This window comes from Colobus angolensis, unplaced genomic scaffold, assembly GCF_000951035.1.
Source record: "Colobus angolensis palliatus isolate OR3802 unplaced genomic scaffold, Cang.pa_1.0 Scaffold547, whole genome shotgun sequence".
Taxonomy (NCBI): domain Eukaryota; kingdom Metazoa; phylum Chordata; class Mammalia; order Primates; family Cercopithecidae; genus Colobus; species Colobus angolensis.
Window position 1 is genome coordinate 247,466 of NW_012119010.1, and position 23,547 is coordinate 271,012.

At 38.2% G+C, this 23,547-nt stretch overlaps 1 protein-coding gene across 2 annotated transcripts in view; it reads right to left on the reverse strand.

The window, feature by feature from the left end:
• Positions 1–23,547, reverse strand: part of FAM110B (family with sequence similarity 110, member B) — a 164,806-nt gene that overhangs the window by 89,786 nt on the left and 51,473 nt on the right. The window contains exon 3 of one of the 2 annotated variants that reach the window (XM_011961305.1): positions 21,013–21,121. The exons of the other annotated variant lie outside the window; for it this stretch is intronic. The gene's annotated coding sequence lies outside the window, so the exon portion shown is untranslated. The remainder of the gene's footprint in view (positions 1–21,012; positions 21,122–23,547) is intronic. 2 annotated transcript variants of the gene reach the window in all.

Below are 23,547 nucleotides of genomic sequence, written 5' to 3' on the forward strand. Positions count from 1 at the left end.
TTGTCTTCTACAGCAAAATGTCCACCATTTCAGTGATGTGAAGGTTCTGATAATTTGAAGTAGTCCCATGCAGCCCCATCACCAGCTCTTTAATGCATCTCTGCACTTACTGTCCAAAATCAAGGCATATAATCTTGCATGGGTAAAGCATGCTGCTGTTTTTAAAAAAAAGATTCATGAAAGAATTTCAAGTATGCATGCCATGAATGTTCATAATTATGTTTCAACACTAGTCACTTTGAAAGATTAGACTTTTATCCAAACAAATATGTAAGTAAAGAACATCATTTGCTATGAAATTCATTTAGGGTCTTTCTGAAACTTTTAAAATTAGTAGAGGCTAAAGGATGGCAGTCTTGATAAGAGTCATATAAAAACTTCGGGGGTTACATCTTAAATGACATTCCTAGGGAGAAATTATCTTCCTAGAAAAGTATCACCATATATGTCTCTCCTTCTATGCCATTTATTACGTTTTATCGCAATCCAGCTACTTTCTAGCTGGTAAGCTTTTGTAAACTACTTAACTTTTCTATGCTTCCATTTTTTCATCTGGAACATTTGGAGGAGGACATTGTGTGGATTAACTAAATGAGTTAATGCATACATAAAGCATTCAGGGAGTGCCTGACACTTAGTAAACATCATCTAAATTCTCCCCACTTGGATGATGGCAAAACTAAAACATCCAGGCCAAATGATAGATAATACTAGAAAAACTGACACCCTCCCTGGAAAAGATGTATATAGTATAAATACATAACCCTCATGCCCTGAGCACAATCCAGATGAAAACTGTTATACTGTTAAGAATTTGTGTTAATAACATCTAGAAATTCTGGAACTTAACTAAGCACAACTTTTTCCATGAGGCAACTTGAAACAACTTTTGAAATTTAAAAAAATGTGTATGCCTTTACCCCTGGCCATTTCATTTTGGAAATATAATTCTAAGGAAATAGTTGGGATCACATGCCCCAAAAATGAAATAATTGACGATATGTACAGAAATATTAGAGAAAGGCATTTACCATGGTATCCTTTTGATATGGTTTGGGTCTGTGTCTCTGCCCAAATCTCATGTCAAACTGTAATCCCCAGTGTTGGAGGTGAGGTAAATGCTACAGTATCAATAGTTTTTATCTCTGCATGGCAGAGATAGTCAACCTGTCTGAATTGTTTAATTTTTCTACCATGTCATTACTAACACTGAATATAAATTGTTAATAAAAACTTGGTATTTTTTTCCCACTTCCACCCAAGGAAAAGGTAAAAACTGGAGGGGGTAAATTTTTCATGAGTGGCCCCTCTAAAGTCTCGGTCTTAAGAGATTCTTGTGCTCCGTGCTGTGGTCATCGGATCTGGCCTACTGCCCGCCTACATGGTGCAGCTCAGCTTCGTTAACCAGCTACTAAGTAGCAGTCTCAGCAAACAGGATTTTGATGTGCTAACCATTCCCAACCATCAGTCAAACCATTAGGCTGGGCCCCAAAAGTTCAGCTCAGAATTGTCAGCCAATTTGCTGATTATTATTAGACATTAGGGAAAGCCTCTGTTGGCGCTGGTACAAGTCCTCATTCCTAAGAAAGGCCTAGATATTTCATTCCTCAGTTATTTGGACAATTCTTTCATTTTATGTAAGGATATTCTTATATACTTGGGAGATATGGCCAGATTCAAATGTCTGGAAAGCAGCCAGTAAGTTTAAGTGATGGGGAAAATGGAAAATAATTTCTTTGGATATAAAGTTAGAAACATTAGCATGATTCAAGATTGACATGAACCTTGGCAAGTTTCTGAAATTTTATGGATTGTTACCACTATAGTGGGAATCGAGTTTAAAATGAGGTAAAGCAAAGCAATCATATTTCAGTGTGTCTGCCTCTCCTGGCTATATTTTTACTTCCACAGTTCAAAATATCTGTGAATCATAGCTCAGTATCACTAACAGATAATGGTTCAATGGGTTTGTCAGAAAGATATTTCCATTTATATGTGTATATTTTAAAGGTGGTTTTATTATATCTAGGGACCAATTTTTTTAACTTCCACAATAGAAATTAATGTGCAAATGGAGTCTGTTTAACAGAAATATGCCTTGAAGCAAACTGAGCTCTATTCCATCTATACTATTAAGAATGTAATTATCTGTAAAGCTAAGACTTTTTCTTCTATTGAAAATAATCACCCCAATTTCTTTTTAGAAATGTTACACTATGCATAAACAGTGATGATTTCTCTGTATCTACATTCCCTATATTTCTCCTGTTCCTAATTTACATACAATAATATATGCAGAGATGCTTTTCCATGGTCTTCTTTTATAGCAAAGAAATGATTTTTCATTATATAATTTTGCTAAAGGCAGCCACAATAATGATGGGACCTTTTTCATTTCACAAGTGTCAGTCTGCTGCAGCATTTACCACTGGGTGATTTTAACAGAAAAAAAAGTATCGTGTCCTTGAAGAATGAGGAAAAGATATTTGAAGAGAAAGAATCCTTTAAAAATATGAACATCAGAATAGTTTCTAAATAAAGAAGAAAATCTGTGTCACTTATTTAAGGTTCTTTCTCTTTCTTGGGTTAACAATTTATGCTTTATGGACCCAATAAAAAGAAGTTATTCCTCTAAACATGGCTGAAAGAGTTTGTAAATCCCTGGTGATGCCTGAAAGCTGCTTTTGCAGATGTGGGTTCTCTCTATGTAGGCCACCTTTTCTAAGCACAGTATCAGTGACCTGGGAGAAGGAGCACATGGGAAAGATAAGTTTCACTGCTATAATACTTTTATCATATGTATGCTATTAGCTCTGAAACAGGAAGTGGTGTGAAGGACATTAATTCACCTTCAGGAAACTTTCTTGGGTCTCTCTTGTACTTTATTTTCAAAGTCAGATTACAAGCTAATTTAAATTTCAAGTATTTGATTACATTCCTCTTGAATGACTGCTCATGATCTGTACCAAGTCTGTGCTCCCATTCAGGAGAAGCTATTTTAATTCCACTGCAGGCAGGCCTTCTAATGAAGAGGAGAGTTTAAATTCCTCTTACAGGGGATAGCATATGATGAATGTTTTTTATCATAAAGTCTGAGTCAAGCCTACACAACTGGTTTGCATAGTCAATTATATAGAAAGCTTTTAAAGTAATGCCACAGAAATATTCTGTAATAGGAATAAATGGCACAAAGTATTTGACAGATGAGCAGAAAACCCTTCCAGGGGTCTAGAGAGCAGCAACAGGAACTGTCCACCTGATAGCTTGATGGTATTTTCAATGTTTTACAGACTAAAGAAGCTTTTATAATTTTAACCATCTTCTCCCAAAGGGTAAGCATGATCTTCACATTTATTTCTATAGTAGTTGAATAAAAACAATTTGAACATGTGATATAAATCAATGCCAGACTTTAGAAAGACGGTAGCTGGTGTTCTGTTATACTGAGAACATTATGCTGTGTGTTGGGGGAAGGGGTGCTCTCAGTTCATTTTATTTGCCCTCAAATAAATAATTTTATTTGCCCTCAATGGGTGCAGCTCATCCACAAAGAACAGAGTGGATCCTGGCTTCTCCGGGTAAAGAAAGCAGAAAATCACACAGGCCTTGCTCTTCCATCAGTCGTGGGTGGTCTCGCTGATGAGGACTAACACTTGAGCTCTCATCCTTGAGAGGCCCTACGTGATAGAGCCAGGGCCCTGCACTGGTGGGCAAGGGTTTCCTTTCTCAAATCCCAGCTTGGGATAGGTTGAGAGAGGGGGACAGAGAAGAAAGATCTTTTTTGATTTTGTAACTGTCTCTTTCCTTAAAATTTCCTCATTTTCAGAAATGAAATTTATAGAGAATTTCTTCCCTGTCATTTTACTTTTCGCAAAATAATTTCCCTTTTCCCAAAATATACTGTACGCTATGTGCTGCTGGGGAAGATGTTAGGGAGGGAAAAAAAATACTCCATTGGCAACCAAGAAAAAGCAATACAAAAGCACTATTACTTAAAGTATTGGTTGGTCTAATTGGTCTCGGTTGTGTGAGATTAATCGGAATTTCAGTTAATCTATCTTCCTTTCTGATTTATTAGTTTTGGGCCACTCTGTAGTCTGTGCTCACTCATGCCTTCACACATATTTCCTTTCAGCATTATTCCCTGACCTAAATTGCAGTGAAATGAAATGTACTGCACCAAATTTTTCATATCTGAACAAACTGAAGTCAGCCAACTGCATAACACATTCCACCTACAAAATTCAATGTCAGAATCATGCATTAGTGATGGTTCACATTTTGTGGAAATGTGAGCCACGGTGAGGAATCTAGATAGGCAGGTTGTCTGTGTTCCTACTGATAAGAAAGTATCCTCCTCCCCCAGAAAGACAGCTCAATTGTTCCATAAAGACACTGTAATATCAACACTTCAGTGTTAATAAGAACAAACATATCAATAAAAGATAAGAAACAGACTACAAACACATCCACATATATATTACACAATTTTTAACAAAGGCACTCAGATAATACAATGAAAAATTTAAAGTATTTTCAAAAAATGATCATGAAGGAATTGGATATACATTTAAAAAATTAGTAAATGCTGACCCTTACCTCACACCAAAAATATCAATCTGAGGTAGATTACAGATCTAAAAGTTAAAAATTTAAACTATAGAGCCTCTAGAACAAACAGGAGACTATTTTTGCAAACTTAAAGTAGGTACAAATTTGGTAGAGCTGCAAAAACATCAACTGTTTTGAAAGAATTTATAAATTGCTCTTTAACAAAAATTAAAATGTCTGCTCATCAAATAACACTGAAGAAAATAAAAAGGAAAACACTAGATGAAAGAAAAGACATCCAACACATAAACTTGAAAAATGACTTAGCCAGAAAAAAAAATAACTCCTACAAATCAGTAACAAAAGAACAGCAATCAAACTTAAAAAGGGGGCAAAAGACTTGAACAGACATTTCACAAACACAAATGATCTGTAAGCATATGAAAAAGTACTCAGTATCAGTAGCTATCAGGGAAATGCAAATTAAAAACATAATGAGACACAATTCCACAGCCACCCGAATAACTAAAAAGAAAAAGACAATACTAAATGTTGGCAATGAGGTGAAACAATTGGAAAGCCCACACACTGCTAATGGGAAAGCTTCTTTGACAGTTTCTTATAAAGTTACCCAAACCCTTATGCTATGACCCAGCAGTTCCAATCATGGGCATGACCCAAGGTCTATAAAAAACACCTGTCCACAAAAAGACTTATTCAGCAATATTTACAGCAACTTCATTCAAAGTACACAATTGGAAACAATTCAAATATCCATTCACAGAAGAACAGATAAACAAATACTGGTATAGCCAGAAAATGGATATTATTCATCAATAAAAGGCAGCAATCCTACTGGAGATGAATCTCAAAGACATCCTACTAAATGAAAGGAAACAGTGCAAAGAGCACTTACTGTAGGATTCCATTTACTTTAATACAACTAACTCATGATTATAGAATCAGAACAATGATTTCTTCCGGAGGTGGAAAGGGAAAATTAATAAGTGGCAAGAGAGAATTTGCTGGGATGATGAAAATATTCTATATGTTTATTAGGGTGATTACCTGAGTATATACAGTTGTCAGAATGTATCAAACTGTACACTTAAGATCAGTAAATTTTACCTCAGAAAACCTTATTGTACAAAACATTACAAATATGGTATTACTATAAAGTTTAAAAAAAAGGTTTTATTACTGATTTGATCATCCTAATAAAATTATTTTTATTTTAAATTCCACTGAAACTTTCAACCTCTTATTTATATGTAGCATATCATGTATATCTAAAGAAAAAAAATGACTCAAGCTCTCATGCATTTATGATGGTTATAGTTTATATATTCCAATGTCATATTGTGCCTTGATACTGAGATTATTTTAAAAGGACTTGAGAATAATTCTTCCTATTCATACATAGGCCTTATTTTAAAGTTAATCCCTGTTAACATTCACTTGACATCTTTCTCTATGTTTTCAACTAATATTTTTGCCTCTTCAGCTTTTATCTTACCATTTTTTCTTTTATTTGTCCCATGTTTCTAATAAAGCCATTTTCAGGAGGAAATTAATATATATTTTATATGACTGTAGTATTCACAATTGTCTTTTTTTTTTTTTTCCTTTTCATCTCTCATATCATTCTTAAACTCACAGCTAAGCATTTTGAGGTCAAAGAAGTCTTTAAAAACGGTCTTGGGTTTGACTATCTGTTCTGTTCCTTCCTCATTACATGACTTTAAGTTAAATAATTTCATTAAGATCCAGCTACTTCTTAAATAATAACAGCTGTCACTATAGCAATTTCATAGCTTCAAAAGGAGAGAAGGTGAAAGCAACCACCCTGCAGCTAATAAGGGTGTGCACTGTCTGTAGAGAATGTAAAAAACAGTAATAAAGTCACATGCAGACAATTCTAAAACATGTCAATGACATATTATCCCCTCCCCATGGCCCCACAGGGCAAAATGGTCTCAGTGACACTAATAGGACAAGTCAAAGCAATGCAGGTTGGAGGCCACCCCTGTGGAGTGCAGGAGGAAGCAAAGTAGCACAAGCACCAGGTGAGTCATTTAGCGACAGCCCAGGAATAGCTAACCTTTATTGAGCACCTTCCATGTGCCTGGCCCCATGCCAAAAGGCATTAATCATTTAATCCTTGGCAACGTTCCATGAAGCAGATACTACTGTCACCATTTTACAGTTGAGCAAACGGATGGAACTAACCTCTTCAGGACTACCAGCTGGTAAGAGGTGGAACTGGAGCATGCTGGCAGTGGACCCCAAGAGGTGCCTTTGAACCACGAAGTCACATCACTATTTCTGAACTGCATGGTCTTCCTAGGGGCTTCAGATGGTGACAGAGAAAAGGGTGGAGGCTGAGAAAAGGGGAATTCTTGATTTAAAACAGTCTGTTTGAGAGAATTTGGATCCTTAAGGTTGGTTCATGGCAGTATAAAAAATAAGAAAAATTGAAAGTCATATTCTTTAGGAAAATGAACTATAGTCAAATTTCCCAATGGCTAGGAAATAGAGAAGGGCAGTCTTACCAAAAACGTTGGGCTGAGCTGCCTAAATGTGCCCTGTGTTTGTGCACACATGCGTGAGCAGGTCCACGTCTGACAATTCTCAGGCACTCCATCAACAAGCCCAGCACTTTTGTATCTGTGCTCACAGTGTGTGCTCAAGGGGACCCAGCCAGGTCACCCTGGAGAGCTCGTCTGTCCAGTGCTCTCACCAAGGAGGGCAGTGACCAAGTGCAGGATCAGCAAAGGGAAGCAGAGCCCTCCAGACAGCCCATGACCAGGGAGCCCAGATGAGTGTCCTGTCATGGCAGTGGACTCACCCCTCGGCCATGGTGTAAATAAATCAAGCGGTAACTGCAGCACTTAATGCCATTCCTGTGTTGCCCTCATTTACCAGCTCTAGACAGAAAGAAAGGCAGATCATTTCCACTAAAAACATAGGGCCTCCTCATTTTCGGCCGTGCGTCCCACCTGAGTCACCAAAGCACAAGAAGTGACGGAGAGAACACACATGCAGGGTTCCAGACCCTGTGACTACATCCTGCTGTTACAGCAAGGGTGGGATGGAAAACCCTGGGAAAGGGGACCCACCGTTACCGCACTGGAACACACATCAACAACCAAAAGCCTACAAGAAACTGAGTATCAGTTCAAATAAACTATGCACTGTATGACAATTTAACCTACCAGAAAGAAATGCTGAAATTTTCACAGAAATGCACGCACATGAACCTGAACAAACTAAGTTTTCATGCGATTTCAGTCAAAGCAAATCCAACCTTCATGTTTGGCCATAAACATGTCATCTTGGGTAATTTATAAGGGAGCACTTAGCAGATAGATGAATTATGCCTTCATGAAGATTTTAGTTTTAAATGTTATCAGGCTATATGAAAATGCAACCTAATACTTAGTTTTATATAAAATGTCAGTGCTCTCTCGTAGTCTGACTTTATTATACAATTACATTACGCTTCTTAAGTTAGATTTTAACAACCTGCAGAAATTGAAATGCCATTAGAAAGCCAAATATTTAAATTGTACTTATTTTAAACCATCTTCTAGATGGATTCATGCTGACAAAGCTAAAAATATCAATTATTCCAAAATTATTTAGTGACTGAAAATTTTTAGTTTTTAAAAAAGTTATATATACTAAACTAGGGATTACTGAACTTTTTCATAAAGAACCCGATAGTAAATACTTTATGCCTTGCAGGACAGTCTCTCATGACCTCTCAACTCCACCACTGTAGTGAAACCAGCCATAGTCAACACATAAACAAATGATCATGGCTGTCTGCCAATAAAACTTTATTTACACAACAGACAGAGGGTTGGATCTGGCACACAGGCAATAGTTTGCCAACCCTTGATCTAGGCAAGACTAAAAGATCCTGTGGAATCCCATCTCTAATAAATACTGGAAGCTGAAACTTCAGGGCATAAATATGAAACCCTTTGTCTCCAACTGTGCAACTTTTGATGCAGTCAAATGTTTCTCTCCAGTTTCTGCAAATTGTTAGTTTTTATCATGAAACATGAGATTTGAGGGTGTTTATCCTTTCTTGCACAGAGCATATTAACAGGTGTCAATGCGGATCACAGCTAGAAGTAGAGTGGGTCCCATGTGTGACTCCAGATGGCTAAAGAAAGTGTTCTACTTATAAGAGGATGCTTCATTTGACCAGGATTGGCTCTCAACAAGGCCAGTGTACCTTAGAAGAAAAAAGTCACTGCTGTCACGTAAGAGCTCAATTGATTCACTGAACTTCAAAAAAGCACTGAAAATGCCATGCTTTGAAAAACATACAAAACAGTAAGAGGAGCAGAGAAAAGCTTGCTGTATTTTTCTCAAATGACACAAAATACTTTGTTTCCACAGGTTTAAGGAAAATCAATTAAAATATAATCTGTAGATCAGGAATGGTATCTACTTAAATACCAAAAAGGTATAAATAGAAAAGACAGAAAAAGATGTATCAAGGTTTAAGAAGGGTAGAACTTTTCAAACCTATTCCAATGCAGTCTGCTAAAACCAGATCCTCAACATTGCACATCTGCTGGTCAGATCTGAGCAAATGCCCATGGCAGGTCAAGTAGAGAGCTATTCTGGACTTTTAGCACTGAAAATCAGAGTGTACACAGTGAAACCACGCTGCTCTCTGACCCCACTGCTAACTCGCCACAGTGACAAGGTCAGCTCTGCTGGCTGCCCTGGGCCAATGTCCTCATTACAGTAGATAAACTACTGAAAACCCAAACTCTCAAAGGTTGCTGCTGCAGTCCTTTTTGGAACAAGCAAGAGTAAGAATAATTATTTCAGTTCCCAAAGATGTTATATCATGATCTGTATGGATCTTTAAAAAATGGTACCACTGTGGAGAATTACTTATCATTTGAAGCAATTCAGTAACTAAACAGCTTTCTCTAATACCAGGTGAAAAAAAAAAAGCAGGAAAATAGGACTTGAGAAAGGGCTATGAAATAACTGTTAATTTTTAAGATATATGAGTAAAGATATAACTAGCCTAGAAAAGAAATTTATTAATTACAGGGATTACTTACATAAAAAATAGATCTATAGGGAGGCTGAGGCAGGTGGACGATGAGGTCAGGAGATCGAGAGCATCCTGGCTAACACAGTGAAACCCCATCTCTACTGAAAATACAAAAAATTAGCTGGGCATGGTGGCGGGCACCTGTAGTCCCAGCTACTTGGGAGGGTGAGGCAGAAGAATGGCATGAACCCGGGAGGCGGAGCTTGCAGTGAGCCAAGATTGCACCACTGCACTCCAGCCTGGGCAACAGAGCAAGACTCTCTCTCGGGGGAAAAAAAAAAGTAGATCTACTGGTAGAGGTCTTTTGCTTTAGAGTGACATAGTTCTCCCCATTCCTGCCATCAATTCTTACAAGTGTCTAGCTGCAAACATACTGGCCCCAGTGCACTCAGCAAAAGTAGATTCCCAAGGGCTCCCGATGAGATGCTCTCATCTACTCTCAAAGGCTCTGTTCTTGCAGTCTCAATCTTCTGTCTATCCTCACTGACAGTCTGTCTTCCTAATTCTGTGTATCTATTTGTTTAAACAGTTATAACTGAAGATATATAGCAAATTACACCCAGCCAGCCATGGGTCTTCCATAAATTCCATTTTGAAAAACCACACTGATTCTTTGCTAATGAAGTTGAGGACTAGGGAGAAGTATAGAAATACTCTGCTTGATTTTGTTCATCTGGGATTGGAAGGAGATGTTCGATGGATATATCTATTTGCCCTCTGGAAGGAGGCTACCATGGGTGTAGACTGTTTCTAGCTGGTGCTAGAATCTTCCCATCAGGAGATGTCATATCTTGTGGTTTCATATCCATCTTCCCACCTCCACTCCCCTCATATCTAATTATTCAACTAAATTTAGCCTATAGCTGCCTCCTTATGCATTTTAAGTTTGGCCTAAAGGTTCTTCAGTTCATAGTAAACTGTAACCTAATTGGACGTGTAAACAGACTGTCATCTACTCTTGTGTCAATCACTGAGTTTTGGCCAATCAAAGGCAGCCACTTGTACAAACCAAGTTCAAATAAGGCAAACACTGAGCTGTAACTAATCTGGTTGTTTCTGCACCTCACTTCAGTTTTCTGTACACCACTTTCTTTTTTCTGTCCATAAATCTTCCACCACGTGGTAGCACTGGAGTTCTGAACCTGTGCTGGTTCAGGGGCTTCCCAATTTGAGAATCATTCATTTCTCAAGTAACCTACATTCAATTTAGTTTGTCTAAGATTTTTCTTCTCCATTAAATACATAATACAGTATACCAAACACAAACAGAAAAAGTTTTTAAGTGAGCTGAAGTTCTAGAAGGGAATAGAAAAACATTTTAAGTTGAACCAAATATTGAACAAAAGTTAATAATGAAACATTAAAATCATGGAGATAAAATAATTGAAAATATTTTACTGGAGCACCAAAACTCCAAAACACCAAAACTGGTCTAAAATATTTTTCTTGCCTATCTATATTGACTGCCTTAGGGACCTCATGGCTTTAGATACAATAAATATGCTAATGACTTCCTCATTCACATCTCTAGGCCATCTTTCCAAAACACCAGATTGGTGTATCCAATGGCCAACTCCATGTCTCCATTGCATGTCATCAGCATCTCAAACTGAGTTCCTCATCTCTCCTAAAACTGTCCCCACCACACTCTTCTCTGTCAGTTAATGGCAGCATCTTTCTTCCTGCTGTGTTGGCCAGAAACTCAGGAGTATTTCTGTTCCTCTTTCTATCACACCACACAGTCAAGTTGTCATTAAATCTTATACTTTCTGTTACAGTCTTTCCAGAACCCGACCATTCCTCACCACCTGACAGTCAACCCCTGGCCCAAGCCACCATCCCTTGCAATCTATGTCTGTAGTTGTCTTATTGGTCTCTTGTAGACTCTCTTAAACATGGCATCTTACTTCTGCAAGGCCAGCAAGACTCTCTACTGCAGTCAGCTGATAGTTTTATATACTGCAACCTAATCACAGCAGTAAGAGTCCATCACCCTCACCACACTCTATCAGGCTTATAACCAACCATTGCAAGGGCCATCTTAGAACTCTGCCTACCACGCTTTCTAAAATCGCTACCCTATCCCATCCCTGTAATATACAATATACATCTATCTCCATTCCTGCTTTGTGTTCCTCTGTAGTACTTTTTACCATTTGAGTGACAAATATGTTATATATTTATTTATTCTCTGCTTCATTTCACTCAAATATAAGCCTCACAAGGACAGGACTTTTTTTGTTTCCTGCTATATCCCCAGACTGCAGAACAGTACCCTGTTCAATAAATATTTATTGATAAATAAGTTATCAATAAATAATTATTGAATTAGTCCACTATTTACCATGTAGGTTTACTTTTAAAACATCAGGATCTCAACATCTCTATACTGCTTTCTATGATCTGTTTCTACTGTCATTGCATTGCATCAGAACTTTGTTGAGTCACAAAGGATGGAATTAAATGCTATCCCTTCCCATGGCAACAAAGCTATATAGTTCTATTTTCATTTCAAGTTCCACTGCAAACATGGAAAATTTCAGTCAACTATGTGGTGAGAACTCCACATTGAACATTTGTAAAGCCAGCATTTTATACTTACATGAAACAGATGTGCTCCCTGTCCAGTGTCCAGCCTCACAGATGATTCCTATGTTTTGTTTTTTTATTTCAAAAATTCTTCAGTCAAACAGTGGAAGGAAAAGGAAGTAAAAGCCAAACACCCTTTGAATACTGACTCTAGGAAAATTAGAGTATGTGATTAGGTTAATGATCAAACAGAGAGAAGTAAGGTATTCAGAAGCAATGAACATCCTATCATCAGAATAATAAATGTTATAGATCCATTATCCACCTCATTTAAACGAATGTTGCTTTTTGAAAGAGGTAGGGGAGAGCACATGGCCAAACGCCATAAATGTGAAATACAACTCCATGTAAAATACACATTTATATCCATTCCAACCCATGTGCCTCTGGTTAACAACTTATTTTAGGTGATTTTTAAAAGCCACAAATTGATATGCACTTAATACTAATATGCATCTATCCTCATTCCTGCTTTATCTTCCTCCATAGTATTTTTTACCATTTGAAATGCCAAATGTTATATATTTGCAAGTCCCATACACAAATTGATGATTTACCTGAACAATGCACCCTGAAAGTCACAAGCATATGGTCTCTCCAAAAAGTAAACATAGGCTACCCAGGTGCTCACAAGTCCTAACAAGCAGCCTGATTTTGACTTATAGCTTGCTTACACTTCCTCAGTCTTTTTCATTTTCCCAGCACTACCACCATTGATAGTAGCAATTCAAGGAACACAATACATTTCTAAATCTCCCTTACCACTGATAAATGAGCATTCATTTCTGAATTTCTGGCTGGCTTTTGCTTCTGGCTTCTCCCCTCTTACCATTCACATAGCTTCAAGGTTAATCTGCCCAAAACAGTGATTTTGACAAGTCACTCCTCTGGTCTTGAACTCAGGGCAGCTCCCTGTGGCCTAGCTTGTCAAGTTCTTAGCCTAGGTTAAGCCCTTAACAAGGGTCAGTTTGGTTTCTACGTTCATTGCAAACCTGCACACCTGACTACAGTCCTCATTGGGTACCACTGGCCCAGGAGTGATTGGCTGAAAGAATACAGTTCAATGAATGGAAATCATAAGCATCAAACCCTCAGCCCTACTGACTATAAATTAAGAACATCTCTGTATGCCAAGGACAGAGCACTGCTTTCCTTTCTCATAGAAACACAGTAAGGTTAAACAAGAAGAGAGTTCTTAGAGCACGGTCTTCAGCATCTCAAAGTAGAAGCAGTATAAACGCTGCGGTAAATTTGGCAGCATTTCCCAAGCATCTTAACTGACCTTTCCATGGAAGCAGAATTCAAAGAGGGGCCAGGACTTCCCACCCCCTGGTGTATGCCCTGTGTGTAATCCCTTGGCTAGTAAATACCATGGATTTGACTCCCATGATTGGCAGGTATGTGCCACAGTGACCTCAAGACAGAGAGATTATCTGGATGGGCGTAGCCTAATTTCAAGGGCCCTTTAAAAGAGCTTCCTTTGGCTAGTCACAGAAAAGAATCCAAAGAGATTTGAAGTCTGACGGGAATCTGATGAGGGATCCTGCTGTTGGCTGCAATGTTCCTGAGAAGGCCCACAGCAAACAAATGCAAGTGGCTTCTAGGAGCTTCTAGAAACTTCAGTCCTCGGCCTGCGGCCAGGAAACAGAGACCTCACTCAGCCCTGCTGACAACCTGAATGAGCGCTCGGGAGCAGATTCTTCCCCATGGCCTTACTTGAGAGGGCCGTGTAGCCAACTCCTTGCATCGGAGACCCTGACAGAGAACCCTGCTGAGCCATGGCAGACTTGGAGCCACCGAGCTAAGAAATGGGTGCTGTCTGTGGAAATTTGTTATGCAGCAGGAAAAAACTGGTATGCTTTCCTCTAAGCCTAGCCTCTGTTTGTTCACGCAAAAAATAGCATCCTAAAAGTATCTCACAGCACTATCACCTAAATTCACAGGTGTGAACCCGTACGGAACCAACGTGTTAAAAAAAAATGTAAGAGGTTGCTGAGGAATATTCTATCCTCCCCACAAGACCATGACATCCGGGAACAAACAGAATATACAAATCCTTAATGACAATGACTATTTTAAAGACTACCATGCATATGCCATTTTTCTCAAAAATGGTAAATTGAAACCAGCCGTTCCATGATATTTTATTAATGTTAACATCAATGACAGGAATATCAATAATATATTTACATTTCTATGAGGTATATTAGGAAAAGTGTTCATCTTTTATTCATCAAAATACTAATTATCTACTCTATACAGGATCCTTTGTAAACGCTTACTGAATAATTCCAAGGAATGCTAATAAAAATATGCCATCAGTAGATTATTACAAGAAAAAGTACATATTAGAGGATGTTTTTCCCATTGCTTTACTTAAGAGTGAGCATTAACTTACTGAAATATAAATATTCTGAAATAAAATATACAAATATTCTGCATCTGATTTTGCTTTCATAAGCCATCACACTGTTACTTCAATTTATAGACACTTGTTCTGTGTCTACTCCATGCTAGGCACTAACAAAACAGGTAAGTCAGCCCTTGTTCTGCAGATATTCACAGGCTATTAAGAAAGACAGAGACAGTCTGTTAGGAATTGAAACGAGCAATTTCAATCAGTACAATATTAGTGGTATGTGTAGTCTTTAAGATTCAGTGTAGCCAGGGAGTTATATATGTGTAGTGTGACAGTGGCGAGGGGTCGATTAAAGTGTCTATCCTGGGTCAATCCATCTGCTATGCATCTATCCATCCATCCATCCATCCATCCATCCATCCATCCATCCATCCAAGACTGTTACAAGCTAATGAGAAACATCTGACCTCATTAGGGCAGTTCTGGCATTTGCTGTGCGCCTAAGGACTGTGAGCAACTACATTAAAAAAAAAAAAAAAAGACTAGCTTTTCAAGAAATATTTCTATCCATGGTAACCTGCTTAAATATGAAAGATAGTTGACAGAATTTAATCTGTTATGATTAGGCATTCACATCTCTAATACAACAGTTTGAACACCACAAAATTTCACCCATTCATGCAAAGTGAACACTATTTTATGCATTAACTTCTAAAATCCTCCAAATAGAAAGTTATATTAAAACCAAGGTCACTCCCCAGAAACATAATACATGAGAGTTCAGGACTGAAATCAAACACACTCAAACTTTCATTCCTGACCCAGCAATCTAAAATGACAATAAATGTATTCTTGAGATGGCAGAGTAATTAAAAAAGAAACTAATCAACTAGTTTAAGAAAACACACACACACACACAGTATCTATCCTACCAGTCCTGCTGAAAGGAAATGAAAATCTCAATCGGTATTACTCTACAATGATTTTTCTTAAGTGAGAGACTTCCCCACGATAATCCAATTCTTATTTGGCATTTATTTTTAAAAGAATGAGCTATGACTACTCACACAAGCTGTTTTCAAATTCTACCACTGAAAATCTTTCCTAAAAAAAATTTCTGAAACTCAGTGATCAGATGTTTAACATCTGCTATGTGCTCAAGAAAGTCAGGAATGCAAAACAGAGTGCTTGGAAATAACAGGCACATAATGGATGCATTGACTGAATGTAGTGAGGACAACATGTGGCCCAAGCCCTGAAGTAGGTTAGATCTTGGCTGTAGAGATGCAGCTAATAAACATGTGAACATTTTAAAATTAAAAATTCATAATATAAAACAATAACAAAACACCCCCGAGAACTATCTACTTAGAAATGATTAAGATGGTAAATTTTGTATCATGTTTTTCACCACAACTAAAAAGGAAAGGAGGGCAGGGGGAAGGAAGGGGCAGATATCAAGCTAGGAAGACACCAATGCCTTGGAGGAGGGGAGGCAGAAGAGACAGGAGGGTTGGAGCCTGAGGAAACCCCAATAATGGGAAACTCCCCCACAGAGGCAAGGGTGTCAGGTATCAGCAGGTAAGGAATTCCAAGAAGTATAATGGGGAGACCAATATTAATATTCCTTTTTAAAATAAAAAAAATTCAGGACCACCAAAATAGCCCCAGCAAATCTGCACTAAAAGTACCTTCAATGCTATTTTTTATCCTCAAAATATGAACAGATAATTTTCCTGAAAAATGCGGACACTTCTGAAAGAGGCTAAGTTAGAGAAAAACCACTACAAACTGCTGTTTGCCAAACAATTCACTGATGACTTACTTCTGTAATAACGAGCTACGCTTAAGCACCCTAGAGCTTCAAGCTGGGTTTAAGGATGACTAAGAAGTATTTAGAATCAACACTGAATTTCCTCAGTACATACATAACCTTCAGATGTAAATCATTAAGCTTTTATGCTAATAACTGTTCTGGAGAAGTTGAAAGAGGGTTAAGATGAAGACGCTAAAGTTTAAATTAAATCCTACTTTGACATTAAATTTTTTTTTTTCAAAATTCTCAAACTGGTCTCCAAGCACACTAACTCCTACATAAGGAAGCTATTTTTTAAAGCCCTAAGATATCAATATTCATTATGCACACTGAATAGCCCAGAAAAAGCTCTCAAGTTTTACAAGAGATCAGTCATTTACCAAAACAAGTATAAACTGTACAGATAGAATTCCTCTATTACTATTCCTATTTAATAGGAAGTTACCTCTTCAGATATTTACTAAGGACTATACTTGATTTATATAAGTTAGAGAGAGAGAAAGGAAAAAGGAAGTAACTATAATCTGATGAGGTACAGAGTGCCTCTGGTCAGTTGGGGAACTATAGCCCAGATGTAGTTCAGGGATGCTATTGAGGTAATGGGTGGAGACTATGATGGTTCCTTCTACTCTGGAACTTCCAGAGGAAACAAAAATGGCAGCTTCCAGGCATAGTTCACATACCTCTATAGTTTATGAATGCATCCCCTAGACCCAAACCTTACTACAAACATCCTCCCCCAACACAGACCTCAGAGCAAAGGCTTCAGGTACTTAATATTCGCTTCTTCTCTGCAGACAGGCTGACTCCTGGGCCAAGGCGTAATAATTATTTAACTATTTGAAATCCTGCAGAATGCTCATGCCACTGCTTCCAAAAAAGCAGAATATCTCATTCTTAGTAAAGAGTCTTCACTGTTTTCATAGGAAAGCAGTGTACTCAGTTTGCATTTTGTACCTAATCAAATTCTCTCCTGGAATATTATTTTCAATATCATTCGGAAGTGCCCCGTATCATCACCAATATTTTCTCTTCATAATTCTTCCATCCAACTTTCTTTGCTTTGAAAATGTGTTGACATTATGGCTGTCAACATCAGCTCTAGAAATCTGCCATATATATAAATGGGATCCTCAGCCCAACACATAAAACCTTAAGACCCTGTGTCCTACAGTACAAATTCTCTCCAACATTCATAAAACAACCAAACATTGCACATACAACTGCACTATAGTCACTACAGTAAGGTGTGACCCCTCTACCATCACATAGAATGGCAAGGTCTAGTGTAAGACTGGAGATACAGTAATTAAAAGTAGCCATTATGGTGGTCTGACTTGGCATCAGTGACTCTTCTTACAAAATAAGTGAGAGCAGGGGCAGAGGATACAAGTTGAAAATTAAGAAATGCTGCTTTGCCTATGGTAAGAGGGATACATTGATTTTCTTCTTAGATTCCTGCCCTAAGGGAGTTCCAAAGGTTGCCCCAGCAAGGAAGAAATTATATACCTATGTACCTATAACTAAGGCTTTCTAGTTATCTCAGGTTTGCTAATGGGTGGCTATGTTGTACTTAATGAGGATTCTTGGTATACACAGTGCTGTAGACCAGAAAGAACACAATACATGGAATCATGAGTCCTCAGTTACATTTGATAGTTAACTCCTGGGCCCCACACAACCGCTCTGTGCCTTAGTTTTAACATCTGTGAAATGAGTACTCTTCAGAATGACAAAAACTATGTGCAAATGATTTCTGAGAATTCAGGAGTCCTAGAAGACTGAATTATTAACACTTTTAAAGTCCACAGTTGTGTATTAATATATATAGTAAAGGCTGGTTTTGACAATTGCATAAAATATAAAAATTCAATTATAGCTAATTAGAGCTAATATGATAATGCTAACTTGGCCACCATGCTTAATGACTATCATATTTTATGTTACCAAAATGATTCTTATGTTAACAAAAAGATCACAGCAGAAAAACAATTCACCTAATCAGCAAGGTGACGGTATTAGAACGTGGGGCCTTTGGGAGATTATTAGGTCACAAAGGCTGCACCCTCATGAATGGGATCAGTGCTTTTGATCAGGATCTTACAAAAGAGCACCGGAGAGCTGCCTTGTCCCTTCCGCCTGTGACCCTCCATAGAAGGCACCATCTATGGGGAAGGAGCCCTCACGGAACACCAACTCTGCTGAGGCCTTGATCTTAGACTCCAAAACCATAAGCAATCAATTTCTGTTGTTTATATATTACTTAGCCTAAGGTATTATTGTGTTATAGCAACCTGAGCAAACTAAGACATTCTCTGAATGCCCGCCTTCTGGTATTAGGATCTTAATATAATTTCTTTGTTTTTCATTAGATGAAAATCCTCCTTGGTCTGTGGTCGATGGTGCAGTGGTTTTCACAGATGGCTGATAACTTCTGAATTTTAACCAATAGATAAAACTTTAATTGCTATCATCAACTACCAAACATGTCTGTCAGATGAAACTTGGGTGGCTAACTGGCCTCAAGGTCACAATATAAAACAAAAATAAGTACAATATAAAATAAGTCCAAGTCATTAAAAGACATCACATATAGTAAAGCTGTTCACAGAAACAGACCTATGCCTCAAGAGTACACAGAGTATGCATGCAGTCAGATCAGAAAACAGTTCATTCATTTCACTGGGTGCCAGGCCCTGGGGATAGAGCAGTCAAGAAACAGATGGATCTTCCCGCCCTCAAGATGCTTAAATCCTCATCCTACTATCAATACTCAACTTTCTAACTGAAGAGTGACACAGTAGCAAGAGAGAGTGTGGTTATGTGTCACTTTGCTGACACCCTGCTACAGTCCTGATGACTGCTGATGCATGCAGCACTGCTGTGAGCAGTTAAGGCAATAGAATTCAAGTGTGCTCTGAACTCCACATCATGCCCTGTGCCAGCCCTCTTCCCTTAATGAAGGTGGCAATAACCATCGTAATTGCAGAGACCTACACCACACCAACTTAAGACTGTTAGCTTACAATTAATTCTACTTCACTAATTTTTAAAATAATGCTTTAACAGACTATTAAGCATTGACTTTTACCTAATTAAAGCTGCTTAAAAAGAGAGCTTTTTATTTTGGCCAGTTAACTCATTATTTCCTAAAACTAAGTAGTATAAATGCTACATAACCCATGTACTATTGAATATCTTTAATTGATAAAACAGTTTGAGGGCTCTGTTTCACTTCATCCATAAAGTATTCTGCCTGTCTCATAAAAATTTCCAAGTGTTGCCTGATTTTTAACCACAACCGGTACTTCATTAAAGAGCATCCACGAATCCCTGAAGTCTGATGTGTGAGCGAGTTTTGCTCGTTTCAAGCTAAATGACAGCTGAAATATTTCCATTTGGTTTTTATTTTCTGATTCTATTGTGTCAGTGTCAAATCTGCAAAGTTACAAAGCTGATGATTTTGTTAAGTGTAACATCCACAGTCTGGCTACGAAGGTCCATCTAAATTAGAAATGAGTACAGGTACTTACTTTGATTGTTCAGCTGCCACCCTAACAGCTTCTTTACTTATCTGGTAGCTGCTGCTTTTACATGGATATTTTAATATACAGACATGTTCTATATAATATTTTTTATTTTTTCATTCATACATTTTTAACTGAAAGGTAGCTTTGATGCACTGAGGTAAGCCTATAAAGCATGAACTATGACCAGAGGTATATTCGTTTTCTGTATGTTCCTGAAAGTTATCTAAATAAGGCTGGCAGGCAGCTTTTAAAGGGCTGCACGGACAGTTGCATAGGCTGCACACTGCACAATGTCAGGGCCATCATGACCATGGTAGTCTATGTAAGTGGCACCCCTATGATTGCACATTATTCACTTGTATGAGTATATGCAGTGCTTCTGAGAACACATGTATCTAGGTATGAACTTATACTGCTCTAGAAAGTAATTCACAAGTAGCACAGATGAGGTGCTTTGTTCAAGCTCCCCAAAACATATCTAAGCCCAGAAAAATAGTATTCACATTCATTGGTTCAAATATCTCCCATAAAAGAGGAAATGTGTATTCACACAGTCAAGCCAAATGCAAAGAAATAAGGGAGACTTGCATTACATTTTTTGAAGACAGTATAGTACAGCAGTCAAGAGAAGGGAATTCTAGAATCAGTCTGATTGGATGCAAGTACCTGCTTCACTACTTATTAGCTTGTATGACCCTGATCAAATTATTTCATCTCTCTATGCCTCAGTCTCCTCATCTATAAAATGGCACAATAACAGAATCTACCTCAGAGCTGTTATGAGGATTAAATGAGGTAATACATGTAAAATAGCTACAACAGTGCCTGGCAATAGCAAACTCTGTAAGTGTTTAGATTTCGTATTGGTTATATATTGCTTTAGATTTTGTAAAAAAATCAAAGCCAAAAGAGGTCAGGGGTTTAAGAATTAGTGATGTATTCCAGATTGAAAATGAAGGCTCTTGATTGACAGGGAAGTTTTCAGGAGACCAATCTGTTTTACAACTCAAGTTTCTGACAAAGTTAAAATCCCTGACTTGAAGTAATCATTAGGTCTGAAAAGCAAACTCGCATGCACTGAGTGTTTCCACTAGGCCGTCCTCACAGGGCACCGGGCTGGTGCATCGCAGCCTTTGGTGCCTCAGCTGACATTTACTGGCCACCTCTCCTCGCAGGTAGGGACACACCTAGGGGACAAACGACTCCAGTTTACCTAATCAGCTACCAATAAAACTTCAAATCCTACAAGGGAATAACTGCCCAAAGGCTCGTGCGGCCCGCCCTGGTGAGGTGTTTGCTGCTTTCATTCATGTTCTTTAAATATCAGCTAATCCCTGGTGCATTGCACTCCCACCTTGGAAAATTATCTCATTCACTGCAGTGCAAACAGGCCCTGTTCTTGGTGCTGTCAGAGAGAGAAGGAAGTGTTACAAAGATGAAAGCACCATGCAAAGTTTCCCAGGCTAGAGGCAGCCAGGACTATTCCCACAGTGTGAAGTGGGACCGTTAGAAACCAGAAAAATGCCTGGCATGTTAACTTGCAGATGCTTTTTATCTATTTCAATTCTTATGCAAGCATCCCAGGAGACTTGATAACCAGTTCTGATGTGGATTACAGTTTTAGATAGTAGAAAACACAACATACACAAGAAACATATTTTTGAAGAGAATTAAATATATGCAACATTCAAGCTTCACTCACACCTACATCTAGCAATTCTAGAAAAGCGCAGTCCTACTCATAAAATGTTGGCACATGATGGTGCACACATTATCTAACTGTATCAAAATGTCCCACAGTACCTTCTGCAACCAATCACTTAGCTAGTTCTCTTGGAAGAAATAAGATGAGGAGACCCACCTTATTGTATACATCTTATTGTGACACAAACTGAAGTTTGTATCACAAAAAAATCCAGGTAAATTAGAGTTCTGACTAAACTAGGAATAGATACATTGTATAAAAGAATCTCTGCAAAAGCAGCCAAAAGACAAATGGGTCCCCTAATTTCATCTCTGCATGATGCTGACATTGCACTTACAATTCTCATCACCGCTGGGTTGCGCCAGAAAATCAGGAAGAGGAGCCCAAACCCTGTAACTCAACAGCTTAATAAAAATGCATATGTTCCATTTTTAAATTAATCAACATCTGTGATTTTAGAATTTCTTCATCACAAATGCAATTAGTACCATATACTGGATCACATGTGTGAAATCTGAAAAGATGAAATAGGAGATTTCTGTCCAATAACAGTACTTGTTCTAAATTTTTGCCTGATTATAATAGTCACATTAAAAATTGTACGCCTTATGAAAACAGAGAAGTGAAAATCTATTTTATTCAGCCTTTACATGGTAAGCAGGAGGAAACAGGTTTGGAGAGTTTACACACTGTACCCAAGGCTATATCCCACTAAGAACTGAAGCTAGACCCCTGCTTATTTTATCTAAGAAAAATCAGAGTGCAAGGAAATAATTTCAATTCCTAGCACTGCTTCCTGACTGACAGCAGAAGTCAGCTGTCTGTCAACCATCTGGTAGTTAAGTGATTATTGAGTCCTACAGCTGAAATTCAGAGAATAGAAATACATGCACTAGTCTTAAGTAAGTCCTTACTTAGCAGATGGTTAACACCAGTAAGTGTTGATGACCCCCATTCTTGTCCACCAATCAGTGCAACGCAAGGCATCAATGTCACAAGTTGGTGACAGCTGATTACCACTGTAGTGAGTGAATTTTACCATGCAGGCTAGTGCACTTACCTTCCCTACCTGGCAACAAGAGCCCCCATGTGTTATGATTTCCATTGACTGTGGCTCACTCCACACAGGCAGTAGATACAGAATAACCACAAATCAAATTGTTGGGGATGGGGGAGACAGAATCAGCAAAGAACATTTGCTGACATATTGGCTAAAATATCACCATCAGTTAATTAATGAGGACCACTGATGGTACATAGTCATGATTGGATATTTCAGATGTGGACAGAAAGGTAACATAGGAGAAGAGTAGGAACTATTATCACATTTTAGATTGAAACAGTGGTCCTATTTCTTGTTGGAATTAACACTTCGACGAATGTTCACTCCCTTCACCTGGCTATGTTAGTGAGGTGTACATGGGCAATTAAGATTTTCCCATTTTCGGCTAAGCACGGTGGCTCACGACTATAATCCCAGCATTTTGGGAGGCTGAGGTTGGGGGATCATTTGAGGTCAGGAGTTCGAGACCAGCCTGGCCAACATGGTGAAACCCCATCTCTACTGAAAATACACAAATTAGTCAAGTATGCTGGTGTTTGCCTGTAATCCCAGCTACTCAGGAGGCTGAGGAAGGAGAATCGTGTGAACCTGGAGGCAGAGGTTGCAGTGAGCCAAGATCGTGCCACTGCACTACAGCCTGGGCAACAAGAGTGAAACTCCGTCAAAAAAAAAAAGGGGGGGTTTCCCATTTCTAAACCTCTGCTTTTAAAAAAGTGTACATTTGTCACTACCATTTATTTTAGCTATAAACTACGATATACCAACATAAGGATAGTAGAGAAGTAAGAAATATCCTAAGCGGACATTTTCAGTCTCAATAAAAACTGATTTTTTTTTTTTTTTTT